Source organism: Lissotriton helveticus, chromosome 4_1 (assembly GCF_964261635.1).
Source record: "Lissotriton helveticus chromosome 4_1, aLisHel1.1, whole genome shotgun sequence".
Classification (NCBI taxonomy): Eukaryota; Metazoa; Chordata; class Amphibia; order Caudata; family Salamandridae; genus Lissotriton; species Lissotriton helveticus.
In genome coordinates this window covers 1,928,004,516-1,928,022,360 of record NC_136063.1, presented here as the reverse complement: position 1 = coordinate 1,928,022,360, position 17,845 = coordinate 1,928,004,516, and the positions used below count along the sequence as shown (strand labels likewise).

The following is a 17,845-nucleotide window of genomic DNA, read 5'->3' as shown; positions in this document are numbered from 1 at the left end:
CATGTAATCAATTTGCTGGTGTAAGGCCAATGTAATCTGAAAGCAGCCATGATAAAACAGACCAGAGACTGTAAAATATGTGCAATGTGAGGGATGGTATGTCTAAGGGTGTCTAAGTAATAAAACTGCTGTCTGAGGTTTGAGTCTGTATGATCTATATAGCATGTAGACCAGGTCAGCAGTCTGAGGTTCGGGTTTGTCCAATCTATTTTACCTGAGGGATAGTTCAGAGGCCAAGGTTTAGCGAGATACCTTAGCCTACAAAATCTACATGTGCAACTTTGGGAGGTAGCTTTCATGTGTGAAATCTGAGTCCATGTTTGTATTTGTGTAAAGTGAGACATTACTTTGCTGGCAAAAGCTTGAACGTTTATGATTTGAGAATTATGAACAAAGCTCAGTTTTCTAAAGTCAGAGTCTGTTACTTTGGTTCAGACCATCATTAACTAAACCTCAACTCGGTGTAGAGCACTTGGATGACTACAAAACTTGTACACAATCACAGGGTTCCTGAAAAGGCTGTAGAGTGCCCCCTATCTTAAGTGAAGTACTTTTTTAAAAGTCCTAAACATCTTTCCTCTTTTTAAGTTTACTGATGTTCAAGTCTGTCCCTTCTGTTTCATAATCTATGGTTGTAAGGTCTTGTAAGTTGATGGGCCTTTGAAATTGTTATCTTTCTTTTTTTACCTATGAATGAATACAGGCCATTGTGTCTTGTGGGTCTAAAATGTGTACCATTTATCAAGTTTAAATTGTCCAGTTCGGGGTCCCAAGAATTTTGTTGCCTGGGGTCCAGTATTTCTTTTGATGAATGCCTGAAATCTGGCAAAAACAGGCATAAATGAGCTGAAAATGGTCAGTAAAGACAAAGTTGTTTCACGTAGGGCCCCCAAAAAATGTGTGGCCCAGGGTCCCCAAAATCTTTAAAAAGTCCCTGCTCTGTGCTACTTTATGGCGAGTCAAAACCGGCACAAGACAAAACTTTGATCTCTCTCTCTCTCTCTAGCAGAAACATTAATCACAAGAGTTATTTTGACAATTTTAATGCTGCATGAATCCTGAATGCACAAGGAGCTCTGCTGCAGGTGTTTTTTAATTGTAAGTTATTGCTAAACACAGAGCCCCTTCCCTGACGTCAGCACCCCTTCCCCAGGTCAGCACCCAGTGTAGCCACACTAGTCGCACTTCCCTAAAGCTGGCCCTGATAGTGTGCAACAGAGACCTTGTTGTTCGGGACACGACAGACATTGCGGCAACAACACCTTACTAGGTAGCCAGCCCTTCAGAGTGGGGTGTTTAACTGTGGAGCCGAAGGAATGTCAAAGGGGTACACCGTACCAATCTCTCAATGATCAAATTGACCTCTTCCTAATTGACTGTATCAGTACGATATCCCTTACCTACGTGCATCTGTTTCATGATCTGATCTATGGTTGTAAGGTCTTGTAAGTTGATGGGCCTTTGAAATTGTTAGCTTTCTTTTTTTACCTATGAATGAATACAGGCCATTGTGTCTTGTGGGTCTAAAATGTGTACCATTTATCAAGTTTAAATTGTCCAGTTCGGGGTCCCAAGAATTTTGTTGCCTGGGGTCCAGTATTTCTTTTGATGAATGCCTGGAATCTGGCAAAAACAGGCATAAATGAGCTGAAAATGGTTAGTAAAGACAAAGTTGTTTCACGTAGGGCCCCCAAAATATGTGTGGCCCAGGGTACCCAAAATCTTTAAGAAGTCCCTGCTCTGTGCTACTTTATGGCGAGTCAAAACCGGCACAAGACAAAACTTTGATCTCTCTCTCTCTCTAGCAGAAACATTAATCACAAGAGTTATCTTGACAATTTTAATGCTGCATGAAACCTGAATGCACAAGGAGCTCTGCTGCAGGTGTTTTTAAATTGTAAGTTATTGCTAAACACAGAGCCCCTTCCCTGACGTCAGCACCCCTTCCCCAAGTCAGCACCCAGTGTAGCCACACTAGTCGCACTTCCCTAAAGCTGGCCCTGATAGTGTGCAACAGAGACCTTGTTGTTCGGGATACGACAGACATTTCGGCAACAACACCTTACTAGGTAGCCAGTCCTTCAGAGTGGGGTGTTTAACTGTGGAGCCGAAGGAATGTCAAAGGGGTACACCGTACCAATCTCCCAATGGTCAAATTGACCTCTTCCTAATTGACTGTATCAGTGCGATATCCCTTACCTACGTGCATCTGGGAAATGTATTTGCTGGTTCCCCCATGAATGATAACTCTGAAAATATAACTGTGGCACATATTTTGGCCTGTTCTTTTTATGTACTGTATGGGGTTGTGTGCTGTGATTAAAGTACCTTTTCTTTTATAAATTAAACACGCTGGGTGGATAATACATTATTAACTGTTACTGTAAGCTTATTTGAGTTCTGAGCCTTTACCCTACACACCTTCCCTAAATAAGCCTTGGACTGCTTGGCTCTGTTACCCTAAGTCATGAGTGCTAGAGGGTTGTACTTGGTGCTCACTTTTGCATCCAATATTATTTGAGAATATGGCTGTTTACAACGCATGTGAATACATCGCATGCCATTACAACACAGTTGTTACAACAACCATGTTGCTAGAACGCATACCATTACATTGCAAGTCATTACAACGACTTGCCGTAGGGGGCGCGCTGGACTTAGGAATAGTATTATTCCTACTCCAGTTTGCGCAATAGCAGGGAAGGTGTTGGATTTTAAATCCAATACCAGTGCGCCCCCTACAGCAAGTTGTTGAAACTGCTTGAGATGTAATGGTATGCGTGGTAACAACACGGTCGTTGTAACAACCGCATTGTAATGGTACTGTGTAGTGGAGACAGCGTTCTTATATGCTTCCCATTATTTGATCCCCGGAACCTTTGATTGCCCTGTGAATCCCATAGTGATTTACTATAAAACCACATGCTTGTTTGGTCTGAATTCCTCTTGTGATGCTCTTAGTTTTTGCCTGAATTCCAGGTGTAAGTCGGGAGCTCCACAAGAGTAATCCACAACAAATTCGGTGTGAATAGGGCCCATGGATTATTCACATGAGTTGACTAACCTCTTACAATACGCCAACTATTATTAAAAGTAACTGTATCCGGCTACATGTATGATAAAGCGAATTGATCAAGAAATAACAGACTTACGCAGGTGTTTAGAGGACCGGTGATGAACCGTACCCTTGCGCACTATGGGTAAAAGGAAATCTCTGACTGTAACTAAGTCCACCAAGGACTGACCACTAACTGCAACTATTACTTGCTTTCCCTATAATGCTATGGTCGTCATCCACTCAGAGATAGAATGTGTCGAAGAAAGAGTGGGAGCCATTAGGAAACTGTTGAAAAAAGGACAAAGAAATAACAGACTTACGCATTGCTGTATTTGTGGGCCGGGACTACGGGGAAGACTAGATGTCCCAGGCTCCTCTTCCAGCCTCAACTGCGCCATATAAGGAGCCCTTGAGACCTGCTGCATAGGATGCACTTGTCGATATTCTTGGGCCGGGGCTTCCAAGTAGGACTATACAAAGCAGGCTGCTCTACCAGCCTCACCTGGACCATATAAGGAGCCCTTGAGACCTTCTACGAGGTGTGCAGGACACCCTGGGCACATGCCTGGGGTGAAGATCGGGCCAAGAGTGGGCCCTTCTGCATCTGTAGCCGATCATGGCTGAGCTGGGCCACCCCATTTGGTTAATTGTTTTTAGTAAATAGCAGGTGTTTAGAGGACCGGTGATGAACCGTACCCTTGCGCACTATGGGTAAAAGGAAATCTCTGGCTGTAACTAAGTCCACCAAGGACCGACCACTAACTGCAACTATTACTTGCTTTCCTTATAATGCTATGGTCGTCATCCACTCAGAGATAGAATGTGTCGAAGAAAGATTGGGAGTCATTAGGAAACTGTTGAAAAAAGGACAAAGAGAATGATGCGGCTGGTGAATCCCACTCTGCCAACATGACTGGCTATAAAGATCAGAGTAATGACCATTTTAGCCCTTGTGTTTTTAATGAAAAGCTCTTTATTAACACAGGAATAATTATTTCTGACAGAAATTAGCTCACAAAATCCCCCCCTCCGCTTAAAAAGAAAAAGGGAAAGGGCTGATTGACACATTCCCTGGTAAAGAGGGGGCCGACTGAGTCTCTTATGCCAGCAGTGCCAGCAAAAAATATAGCATCTTCTATGAAAGATGGTGCAGGAGCCTTGACTACAAAATTGTTAAGCACAGTACATGGGCAAGTGTCAGCACAAAACACTTCTATCTTAAAAGCTGTTGAGGAATCCTTGGGGAAGTTATTTAATCCTGTTCTGACCATTCCATTGTTATTTCTCTGAGATAAAATGCATCTTGGGCATCCTTGTCTGGGCTATTCACCTTTCCTACTCAAAACCTTCAGAACAGGTTGACTGACTTAAAGCAGAGTATTATTTGGCGAACCAGGTGAAGGGTTATAAGAGTGCAGAAGTCATACAGGGACAGGTGGCTTATGGAAATGCTCAATTTTCTCCCTTTCTCCCTAATGTGGAGGGTCGACTGGAAGGTGATACCGACTATCAAATAGTTGTTGTTCATGACAACGCCCATCTTGGGGAAGATGAGACTGAAACACCTGGTAATGCTTTGGTTGGATTGCAGGCTTCTGTACTTATTCAAGCAGACTAGTTACTATAAATAACGTCGACAGAATATGTTGCACATCTTGTATGTCTGTTTTTGAATGTAACTGGTTTGGTGAGCAAGCCTAAGGATCCTAATTGGAATGACCCGATAGTACCAACTTGTGTGTATGCAGGAGAACGTGGCTTGTGAGACATATTGATGCTATTGTTTCTATATCAACACCAGCAGTCCATTCTGGATTGGGTCACCAAACGGGAGGGTTGTTAACTTGGGTCTCTGTTTCATTAGCTACTAGGACCGTCAGAATATATTGTGATTCACCACATTTTCAAATTGTGTCTCTCTCTTGCGCTGACAATCAGTCAATTGTTATTATTAACTTCTATCATAACAATTTCAATTGCTACAACATAGAAATAGTACACCAATTTGATCAAATGTTGAGCAAAGTATTGGGCGAACTAAAAGGCAACCAGGTGGTAATATGTGGTTGTGGTGGTGGTGGTGGTGGTGGCGGTAACTGCAGACTTTAGTAAGTATCGATGAACTCTGTTTGCAGAATAATGAGGAATGAGAATGTGGATTTTCTGCATTTTGAACATAACCCATGTGTCGATGTCCTGAATGCAATTATGAGCAGGTAGTCGCTTGTGCTTATGCTAGATCTCATACCAGCTCCAGCTCACAAGAAATTACATTGACAGGGAAGTGCTCAGAGAGTATGAACGATTTTACTGCTGTTTCAATGGGCTGGAGCAACAGGGCTAATCACTTCTCCATTCTACAAAATGGTTTGAGAGATCATTACCCACTAGCACTGAAGCTGTCAACCGACTGTTCTTTGGCAAAGCCTATTTTTTTTATTCTGCCAGTAGAGATTAATAACAACAAGAACATTCTGAGAAAATCGGCCTGAGTGGACCCGGGACACCGTTTAACAGGGATTGTGATACAAAATAGAGAACATCTGATTATCTGCTTGAATCAAGAGGCAGAACCATCTGGTATGCTTACAGCTTTTAGTGAGATATGCAGAACTGACACCCAACTTCTATCTACCAAAATGCCACGGGGGAGGGGAGGTAACAAAAAAGCAATTGTTTGATGGTGCATGCTCCTACACCCATAGCGGACTATTAAATGCTCTTAAGAGGACTCCAAGAAAAATAGACGACGTGAGGTGGTGTAGAAGGTTTTATAAGCTGGCTATCAAAGAGAGAAAGGCAATCATAAGATAGGTGGCCGGGGACAAATTACATGAGGTCAGCTCAAGAAATGAAACATCACTTTTCTAGAAAATGGTTAATGCGCCCTTTTTTGCAGACAGTAATAACACATCTACAGATATGGTTATCCCACCATTTAAATGGGTTGAACATTTCTCCAAGGTACATAATAATAGCAGAGTCTGATCACCCTTATATTCAACTCTGAGTGACGATACTATGGGTAGTCGCAAACTGATCCCAATCACTCTGAAGAAAATAATCGAACGCAGCTCTAGTAATATGACTTTAGAACAGATGGGGTCCCAATTGATTTATTTAAACATAACACAGTAGTGTGTTTATTATTCCCCAGAAATCAGTGAAGCAAATAATAATGGCAAAGATTTTTTTTAATTGTGTTGGATTTTACTGACTAAAGTAAGTGCTCCCAATTTGAATCAACTCAAACTTATGCACTAGGCTGAGCACTAATTTTGAGGAGAAAATTCTTAGGATTCAGTCTAATCTCCTGAAGCTATGGTACGCTTATGAGGTTGGCGGTATTTAGTCCAATATTACCCCCAGTACAAGGGAACCTGCCACATTTGACCCACCAGCCAAAGAGGAACTGAAGAGTTGCCTAAGTAAATACAAATCAGACTCTCCTCTTATATCCTGAGGCAAATAGAGGACAGTATAAGCACAGTATATCTAGAACTCCTTACTGTGTTGTTGCTATCAGTGAGGTTTCCTAACCCTTGGAAAAGGACGAATGCTATCCCTCTCCTTAAAGAGCCTAATGCTGATCCCAGAAACCTGTCTAACTCTAGACCCATATCTCTGATCCCAGGGGTCTCAAAGCTGCTTGAGAGGATTGTTAGCACCCTACTATCTGCATTTTTGGACACTTTCAACCTCCTGCACCCATAACAATCAGGTTTCAGAGTCTGCCATAGCACAGAAATGGGCCTTAGGCAAAGAACTGATTCCTTTAAGTTAAATCGCGGCTCTGGCCTTAATGCCACCCTGATTTTGTTAGAACTCTATGCAGCGTTTGACATGGTCTCTCATGAGATACTACCGCAGCACCTGGCTATGATTGGTATGGGAACAGGGGGACTTGGACTGACTAGGTTACTTTTCAGATCATATAGAACAGGCGGCCGGGCAGCTGAAGCCTTTCTATGCAGGGTTGAAGACCCTTAAGTGTGGGTTACCACAGGGCTCAGCCTTGAGCCCTACACTTTTTAACATTTATATGTTGCTGCTTGCTGTCCTGATCGAATCCTTTGTTATCGAAGTTGTCTCATATGCAGATGACACCCAGATTTTGCTGACCTATGAAGATAACTCTTCGGTAGCAAAAGAGAAATTCTCAGTCTGCATTGTGGCAGTGATGAAGTGGCTCAGAGCCAACTGCCTTCAATATGACCAAGATAAAACAAATATCCTGCTCTTTGGCTTTAACTCCCATCCCTGTTGGTTGGGTGAGCTGCTGACTGTCTCCAACCCTGACGGATGTGGCACATAATTTATGGTTGCATTTTGAAATTCACCTTTCTTTTAAACTCTGTATCTCTGTAGTTGAAAAACTTCCTGTTGGATGCTAAGAATGATTAGAAAATTCCTTGACATCCTGCCCTGGAAAGGTTGGAAACCTGTAGCTCGAGTCCTGATTCTTTTCAGATTAGATTATGCCAATGTTCTCTGTCTGGGGACCCTGGATTACCTAATTCATTGGCTGCAAACTGTGCAGAATAGGGCAATTCGGTTTTCAATTAATCTTTTCAAATGTGCCTCGATGTCCTACTATTGCAATCACTTGCACTGGCTACTGCTGAGGAAAATGATTGTCTTCAAAGCCCTGACCATTGCTCACCAAGCTTTTTACAAGATCAAGAGCTCCCCCTCCAGCTCAGAACTATCCCGGTCAACCCATCTTCCGGAAGCAACTCCAAACTCATCTGTTCAATTTATACGTTTTTTTTTTCCTTTTGCCTTAGCACTAGTAGTAGCTGTGTGCTTTAGAAGATTTTTATTAATTCATTAAATTGTGAGCCCCGTTAATAGTAAATATCTTGAGGAGTGCTGTGATTAGTGGTCATTTGAAGTCCCGGTGTACCTCCATAATCATACCCATTTTCAAGAAGGAAAATAGAGCTGATCCATGCTGTTATAGACCCATCTCTCTAACAACTGCTATGGTAATGGGCAAGATTCGACTAGATTGATTAGAAGATTGGCTCACTGAAAGTGTATTTTTTTCTCAAGTTCAGTATGACTTTTGAAACAGCTAGCATGTTGCAGGCCTCAGGGTGAATTAGGCGAAGTCCTGTCTGTTCCCCACTGCCCCATCGGACAAAGGCCCTTTAATTGCTAACGGTGTACAGTGGGAATATCGCTGTCCGACATATCTGGGAACCCTTATTCAGGCTTTCTCTGGGCTACCGGTAGACGAAGGGTAGCGCTGAAAACTCTAATGAGACCAACGGCTGACGGTGGTCTGGCGGTGCCTCATTTTGAGACATATTTAGCGGCCCAGTTACAGTGTCTTACACAAGCAGTAGCTCTGGAATTTCAGGGACTGGACGAGCGGGTGGATGGGCGGGTGTCTGGGACAACCTTGTCGTGTATTATTTTACAGCTGCCATTGCTGCTCAAGGCACTTACTTGCAAGCTACGGACGTTTCGCCTTTGTTGGAACAGGAGTCAGCGGAGGGCGCAGATTGCGGGACCTGTGATCCCTTTGGCCATGTGCACTGCTCTACCACACGGGGGCAATTGGGCTGCGCTGACTGACTGGGAGGAGAGGGGCCTGTCTACTTTGGGGGACCAATACGAGGATAACATCCTGCTTCCCTTTGAAGCATTGCGGGACAGGTATGATCTGCCTTGTGGGGACTTTCTGCCACACTCAGCCCTCGTCTCAGCCATTCAAAAGCATTGGAGAGAAGGAGTATCTGAGAGGCAGACCTCCATGTCTTGTCAGTATGTTGTACTAGCGGCGGGAACCTGCAAGGCAGTTACTTGTCTGTATAGGCGTATGACGCGTGAGGCGCTGACTCCGCTGCCAGGGCTGTGACAGTGGGAAGCGGACCTAGGTGGAGAGAGGTGTGGACTGAGCTGCTAGAACGGGCATGGAAAAGCTCTAGGAATGCCCGTTTCTAGCCGGTGCTTTTTTTAATATTGCATGGGGCATACCTCACCCCGGCAAAGATTAACACATACTTTGGCATGGATACTGCGCAATTCCCCCGATGTAACACGGAGGGTGCTGATTTCCGTCACATGATGTGGAACAGCCCCCAGTTAGGGACGTATTGGGAGGAGGTGGTTACACTATTGTGCGATGTTACTGAGAGAGAGATAGAACCTGCTATAGGCCCTTGCCTGTTACACTGGTTCCCCCACACCTCCAAGACCAAGATCACTAGCAAATGTTTGGATTTGGGTCTCTTATTGGCCAAAAGGGACATTACGGCACATTGGAAATCCAAGCAGGCCCCAGTGTTCAGAGGCAGAAGCTGACCTCCTTAAATGGGCGGAATGTGAGGGCACTGTTCGAGTACAGCTTGCTATCCACGGGAAAAAGCTTTGGAGGCTGCGAGGGCTTTGGAAGCATTGGTAGTTTTATTGAAAGCTCCGGATGCTCATCTGGATGTGGACTCCACAGCTGAAGCCCCGGCTGTCTTGCCCTGATGAATGTTTGTTCCATACCTAGGTTAGCTATACCTATTGTATTCTTCATTACAACTCTCTCTGTCGCTGCAGAACTACACCCTGTTGTTCTTATACAATGTTGCTCTGTGTGACACACCGGAGAGGGCGGAGGAGTAGGAGGGTGGGGGGGTTAGGTTTGTTTGTTTTTCTTGCGCTGTGTGGCTCAGGTATCGCTCATATGTTTCTCATTCGTACCTAGTATGTTTATTTCTCGGCATACTGGATGCCACTTGGTGCTCTTATCTTGGGGAATGGTATACGGAAACTGTTGGCTTCTGCTGTGTAATTTGTACTTGGGAGCGACCAGAGTACGTTGCTGACAGATGAGCACCTGTTAGATTTTGTATCCTGATTATGTCTGAATCTATTTGTTTTGAAACTAATAAAATATTATTTTTAAAAAATGAGTTTCGAAAGAGCTTAGCGACACTAGATTAATGTTTAAACCTACATCTTATAATCAGTAAATTTACAAAGGCGCGGAATGGCTTTTTATATTTAGGATTCATGAACCTTAGTTCCGCGTTCAACTGTGTTAACTGGGGAAAAATGTAGGAGAGTATGTTGAAGATGTTGGACTCACCTATCGTACATTTCTTTTGTCAACTTTATGAGGATGTCTCAGGCATATTAGGTATGGGCCAAATGGTGAGTGTAGAACTGCAATTAGAAATAGGCGTGGAGTGAGACAGGGTTGCGTGTTGGCACCTGTTCTATTTTGCCTTTAGACATCCTTATTACAAGTAGAGGTTGATATGCATAGGGTGGGATCTAAAAGTCTCCCTTGATTTTTATACGCATGTGATTGGGTTTTCATGTCCAGAACAGTGGTAGGCGTACAGGCGTTATTGAATAGATTTGTCCTCTTCATGAGTAGGGTTGGTACTGGTGAATACCAAGCAATTTGATGGCACACTACATTAATGGGTGTAAACTTTTGTGTGTACCCACCGTTACATATTTGGGGGTTCCATTTGATAGTAAAAGTAGTTAGCTGCATCTGTTGAAAGCAAAGTAAGTGCAATTTGACCAAGCTATATCAACATTTTCAGGTTTTCCACTAAACTAGGTGCAAATCCATTAGCTATTATGGTCAATATATATAAAGCATGCTGCACCTCTCTGCTGTTGAATGGTGCTGGTTTATGAGATTACTGTAATACAGCAAATATTCAAGTTAGCGAGAATGGACTTTCAAGAAGATTATTGTTTGTGCCCACTAGTGTCACAACTCCATCTGGAGCTATGAGTTCTGTGCCGGGAGGATCGTGTTAAATTAGCTCCACTTATGTTAAGTTTGTCCATATGGTCAAAGCCCGAGACCCTCGTTAATCAGAATATCATCATTGATTGTCTCCGGCAGGATAAGTCTTGTAATATAAAAAGAACAATTGATGGACAGAATGCAGAACAATGTCGTACATTCACCCCAGTACAGAGATCTGGGCCTAAATCCATTGTTTGCTTACTTACCATGCCATTCCAGTTAGGACCCATTCATATGCAAATCAGTCTTGACCCTGCGCCCAATGGCAAAAGTCCAGCCCGAACTCCCAGGCCAGGTCTTCCCTGGACTGGGAACAAGCATCTTCGGACCGGTTTTGCGCTTTCAGCCCTCATCAGCCAGGATAGCTTGACTCCAGTGACCATTAATATGCTTGGGAAACTGAGACCTGAACTTTTCAATTCAGGGGGGATAACTGCATTAGCTAAAGGCAGTGCTGAAACAGAATTGCTTAGTATAGCGAGTGGGAAAAGAGAAATGAAAGAGAAGGAAGAGAAGCTTGGCTGTGCATTACATGAACTACTACAAGTTGTATGGAGCCTTTTTATGTACATTTCACCATTACATCATCAGAGATTTACCTTATCAAGTTTAGATGTAATCTCACTCAATTGTTTGGGTCATATCCAAAAGGGGTGCAGGGAGACAGGGGTATTACATCATGCCCATGCGATTCAGTTTCAGCGCATTCTACGCTGCATTTTGTCATTTTTAGTAAATTGTATATGGTCCAAGGATACAGCTCTTGATCCCGTACTGTGGTCTCTAAATACTAGAAGATGCAGACCACCCTTATTACATCTGAAATTGTTGCAGTTGTAATTAGAGTGTACAACGGTGCATGCGTTCATTTTGGCTGCTGTAAGAATAAGAAATTTGGTGGGCAAGTAATGTCTTAATTATATTTACCTGTTTTCATTGATTTTATTTGCTTGAAAGATAAATGTATTGAAATATGTAGAGTGGCATGATTTTTCTAACAAGGGAGATACAAAAGTTCCTTCCCCACGCACATTTAGTTTTATGAAATAATCCCTTTACGACTGCATTTTTATGAGCATAATGGTGCATAAAAGCTACTTAGATCCTCAACCAAGCTATCTTTTAATTATATTTTATTGGATAAATAAATGGATTGAGATGTTGCATCAGGGATTGTTGTTATTGTATTTCATGCACAGAGCCACTTTATGAATTATTTACATAAGAATGTACTTCTGACTTTGACTTCATGACTGTATATTCATGAGCATGATGGTGCATAATGGAATCTTGGTTGTTAGGCTAGACATGTATTTGTAATCATTTTCTATCTGATTGGTAAGTAGTATAAGAGATTACGTTGTGAATTGTTGAGAATTTTTTCTTTTTATGCATCGAGTCAATTTATGAATTACACTACATTTCTGCAGTAAAGATTAGGTTTTCTTTGAATGTATCTGTGGTGTGCTCTTTTATGGTTTCAACAAACCGAATAAAGATTATTAAACAAACAAACAAACAGACTAACAAATACACTAGCCATTTCTGCAAATAATTTGAAAACAAAACGCCATACTTTGTAATTGGATGCGGTTTCCCTACCACTCTCTGCCACTAATGTAAATTGGGTGTCTTTGGATTAAGGATCACATTTGTGAAATAGTAGAAACTTCTCTGGATGTAACCACATTGGGTACAAACTCCAGGGAATATGCTTTATAATGCAGTTTTTATATACGACACCACAACGCTGGCAAGAGTGCAAATTACATTAAAATACAAAGATCATACACTGTTATGGTAAATAATACGTTGAGACAAAGTTATAAAATATACGATAACGTGCCACTTTAGTTCCCTCTTGTTCAGTTTTTCTTTAAAAAAATTAATTGTTAAGTTACTTTCTTAGAAAAATATCAAAATGCATTCAAGCGAAATCATTTAATTTAATTCCAATTGTTTGGACTCTGCAACAGGCAACTTTAGCTGTCTATTGGTCATACCTATTGTTTCCAATAGATCACATATACTTAGGGACTTATTTGAGGTTGGGTACTCTGTCACAAATGTGAAAGATAACCCTTCTGCCTTATTACAAATGTATTAGCAACTAATGCTCTTGTGATAAGGTGGCCGGGATATCCTTCACATTTGTGACTGAGTACCTATCTGCCAAATTCTAAATCAGGTGGGCTGTGGGTCAGCCCCTTTTAAATGAATGGATAGCTTTGTTGTCTATCTCACTTCTGTGGTCCGGATTTGACGGCTTTCCTTGTTATTCTTGTGTTGTCCTGTCCAGGAGCATTTCAGTCACACAGTGTTTCCATCAGATGGTGGCTATCATCTTTTTATTCCTCCATCCCACCCTCTCACCCATTGGCTGTATGCCCCCCAATGGCCTTAGGCTACTCGTGCCATTTACCCCGCTATCAATGGGTGGTCATGTAAAATGGTATTTAAAGTATTTCATGTTGGCCATCTGTGTTTGTGTATGCACATGTATGTGTGGAGAAAGCATTACTATGTATTTTATTTAATGATTTAACTACATAGATAGAAATTAAGTTAAAAGATGGCTGCTGCAAATGTATGTCCATCTGTGCTAAAAGTCTTTGAATATATTTGAAAGTATTTTGTTAAAACATTAAAAAAAATGCAACGTGCCATCGCGAATGTGCACGGTTTGGGGCAACTGTCTTTGAATTTATTTTGTGAATATTTTAATAAAATCCATTCAGACCTAATCTATGGCAGCTGGCAAGTTTTTCAATTGTTGTTTTTATTTATTTGTCTCTTTTGTATTTCCACAACTGAACAAACTTGCTGGTACTGGCACAGCTGACGGATTGGGTGCTGGATAATCCATGGGTCCACAAACCTCCTTACTTTCACTGCAAATTCCAAATTGTGGTCTATTTTCTCTCACCTGAATCCCCCCACTTCCAACTGTATCAGAGTGCGCTGCCATTTGCACTCTCCTTGAGCAGGTTAGGAGAGGTATTCACCAGTGAGTGCATAGGTGCATGATCCAATACCTTTGGGAAACATACAAATCGGAAATGTGAGAGGCTTTAGAAAGTCTGCTGCACCCAGTTGCTTGCTGACTTCTGCCACGACTGATTGATTGTAATGAGTAAACAATTGGCATGGAGCACAGGACAAAGGTGCCAACCTGCAGCTCGCAATGCCAATCTAGAAAACAATTTTTAGAAAAATGCATTGTATAGATTTCTTAATTGTTGAAATTTTGCTCTTTCTGCAGGGTCAGTCTGGATTTTATTTGTATCTGCTGAACCCTGTTTTTTACTGGCTATAGAATTCTGTGCTCCTCCTTTCAACTTGGTAAAGTAGGTATACTCATGATTGGCACATTTAATTTACCCATCCGACCCTAGTGTATGGCACCAAGTGTATCCAGTGCCTCTAAATTAAATGCAACCACTGGACTGCAGCACTCATTGTGCCACCCACTGCAGTGACATTGTAAAGCATGTCTCCAGCCATCATTGTAGCCTTGTACATAGTTTTGAAACTGCAAATTCGAGCTGTATAAATAACCCTTTTTGATAGGCCTTAACATTCCTTTTAAATATTAATAAGCTTTATTTCTCATAAGACATGGGCATGATATTTAAAAGCAGGACTAGATAAAAATGTTATGTTAATCATGTCCTTACAGTGCCTAATACCTTGTAGCTATTTTCACAGTAGCAAATTTGGCTGTTCCGTAGGAAAGCATTGTGCGTCTATACTAGGGTGGCCTCATCAACAAGAGCTGGGTATAAAGTTAGATCCCAATGCATCTCCATCTGTTTATGTGGTTGCGTCCAACAATGAGGAGTTAGCGATGGAAATTAAAAACAGATTTCCTAAACTTTTCAATGATTCACTGGGAAAATTTGGGAATTTCAAACATAGAATCATTCTCAAGGATGGTGCAGTTCCTGGTAGACACAGAGTAAGGAATGTACCTTTGGCATATCGTGGTAAACTTAAGGAGATGTTAAAAGATTTGGTTGCTAAAAACATAATTGAACCTATAGAATCTTCTCCGTGGGTTTCTCTGGTCATTTTATCTCTTAAGAGCAACGGGGATCTTCGTTTGTGTGTTGATCGTCGTAGCCTAAATAAAGAAATTTGGATTGACAGACATCCTTTACCTAATATACATGAGTTAATTTCCACACTTTCGGGTGCCTGTGTCTTCTCTACTGTAGACTTAGCTAGCGCTAATCATCAGGTAGTTCTACATGAAGAGTCCAAATGTTTGACAGCATTTGTAACGCGACAAGGAATGTTTCAATTTTCACGGATGCCGTTTCGTTTAGCTAGCGCTGCTTCTGTTTTTCAAAGACTGATGAAGGAGGTTTTAGAAGGATATTCTGGAGTGATTGCCTTCCAAGATGACATTTTAATTTTTTGGGAAAGACTTTGAGGAACATGACAGGAATTTGGAAAATGTGCTAAAATGTGTACAAAAGAAAGGTTTAACTTTGAAATTTGCAAAATGCAAGTTTAGGCAAAGCAAGGTGGAATATTTCGGACATGAAATCTCCAGTGAAGGTATAAAACCAAAATTCAATCATGTTCAAAGTATTTCTAATGCTCCTGCACCTATAACCAAAGAATAATTGTCTTCTTTCTTAGGTTTGACAGAATTTTACAGTACATTTGTACAAGATTATCCCTCCAAGGTACATGCTTTAAGAATATTATTGAAAAAGAATGCAAAGTTTAGTTGGGACAAGGATCAACAATTGGCTTTTGACTCTTTAAAAAAAAAGAAATTGTTGGTGCACCATTTTTGAGGTCTTTCGAAATTGGCAAAGAATGCATTGTAGCTGTAGACGCTAGCAGTGTAGGTTTGGGCGCTGTGTTAATGCAGAAGAACAATGGTAATGAATATATAGTGTCTTATGCCTCTAGGATGTTACGTGGGGCTGAATGTAATTATTCCACTATTAAAAAAGAACTATGAGAATGTACCTGGGCAGTGCAACATTTTCGCCAATTTCTGTGGGGTACTAAATTCTGTTTAAGAACAGATCATAAGCCTTTGATATATATGCGAGCGGCAGGCGGCGGCAGAACATTAACAGCTCGTCTAGCAAGATTGACTGCTAAACTACAAGAGTATCAATGCATTGTAGAGTTTGTCCGAAGGTGTTTAAATGTTCATGCAGATTGCATGTCACGGTTACCTTTGACGTACATGAATCTAACAACAATAGTGAAGACTGTGATGTGGCTTACACTATTGACGATGTTAATGGCGGGTGTAGGGATGCATTTCCATTGGAAGCTATTTCTGAAAAAGTTTGGAAGGATGCCATGTGTGAGGACAGCAATTTGACTGATGTGGTTAAGTTTTTGCAGAAAGGTTGGCTAGAGGAAAGGAAATGAAGTGGCAAATTGAGTTAATTTTTTTAAAATAAGGATGAACTTATGTTTTCTCAAGGTATCATTACAAAGGGGGATACAATTGTTCCTCCATGTAAAGTTAGAGAAAGAATTATGACTATGGCTCATGAGGGCCACATGGGTATGTCTAACACTAAAAGACGGATAAGGGATTTTTACTGTTGGCCTGGTGTTGAAAGTATGGTTGACAAATGTGTCAGACAGTGTCTTCCTTGTTCCAAGAGTGATAAGTCAGTCAAACCACTGTCTGCGGAGATAACTCCTATTGAGTACGCTCAAGGACCTTGGAGAAAACTTGGAATTGATATAATTGCTCCACTAGGTTTTTCCTTTAACAAAGATGTGTATGCCTTAGTTTTAATAGATTACTTCTCAAAATGGCCCGAGTTGAAGATTGTGGATAAGGTTACCTGAACCCAGGTAATTGAATTTTTGGATGAAATTTTCTGTCGTGAAGGGTTGCCTGCGGAACTTATTTCTGACAACGGTCAACGATTTATTAGCAAAGAGCTTGATTTGTTTTTTGAAAGATGTGGTGTCATGCACAAAAAAGTGTCCAATTATAATCTCCAAGCTAATGGACAGTTAGAACGCTTTATTAGGGTTGTTAAAGAATCTATTCAGCATGTCATTAAAAGTGATCTTGAGTGGAAAAAAGAGTTACGAGTTACCTTGTCATATTGCAGATCTCCTTATTCTGTTACCGGTTTGTCTCCGTTCGAGATGTTACGAGTTAGAAAACCTGGTTCTAAGCTCATGCCTTGGTGGTTGAAAGTGAAAAATTCTTATGATTCTGCCATGGATTTATTTCAAGTTAGGGAGCTTGTCCAGAAATATAAGGAAAAGATGAAGGGTAAGTTTGGTGGTGTCTCTAATAGGATGTGGGCTAAGTGGTCAGATCCTGTTAAAGTGGTGGAAGTTTTCAGCAAGGCAGTGAAAGTAGATGGGGGTAAAATTTGGAATTTCAGATGCATATCCTTGTGTAGATTTTTGAGTTCACAAACTGTTTCTCAACCTATTGTCTCTAAATTCAATGAAGAAGATGATAGTTTTCCAAGTTTTTTAGACACACAGGATAATTTGAATTCTAGTTTGAATGTTTCTGATTTGTGCTCCAGTAGCACTGTTGTTGGTCAGAGAGCATTTCCAATAACCACCCATGATAATACAATTGAACCACGTGGTGGTATTCCTGAATTTAATGGTCATGTGATTGAATTAAGGAAAAGTTCTCTTACCAAGCATGCACCTGTTAAAATGAAAGATTTTGTTTAATTTTAATTGTTTCAATTATGTTTCTTTTTTAGTATCATTATGATTTTTTTGTTGGAATATGGTATTGGAATGTTTTTTGTATTCTATGCCAGTGGGGTTCTATATGGGCAGTTGGGAGTTGATGAAGAGGTTTCTGCTAGCTGTGGTTGTTTAAGCTGTCTTCTACTAATAAATCTACTTCTACAATTCAACCTGTGTCCAAGGAGTTACTTCTCTTGGTATAAGCATTATGTTTCTTGCTGCACACCTATTATTGCAACCCACCTTCAGGGCGCCATCTGTGCACACCCACAGACTACCATTTACCTCTTCCTAAAACA

At 41.2% G+C, this 17,845-nt stretch overlaps 1 protein-coding gene across 1 annotated transcript in view; it reads right to left on the bottom strand.

Moving 5' to 3' along the window:
- BRS3 (bombesin receptor subtype 3) overlaps positions 1-17,845 on the bottom strand; it is a 203,679-nt gene that overhangs the window by 87,838 nt on the left and 97,996 nt on the right. The window lies entirely within an intron of this gene.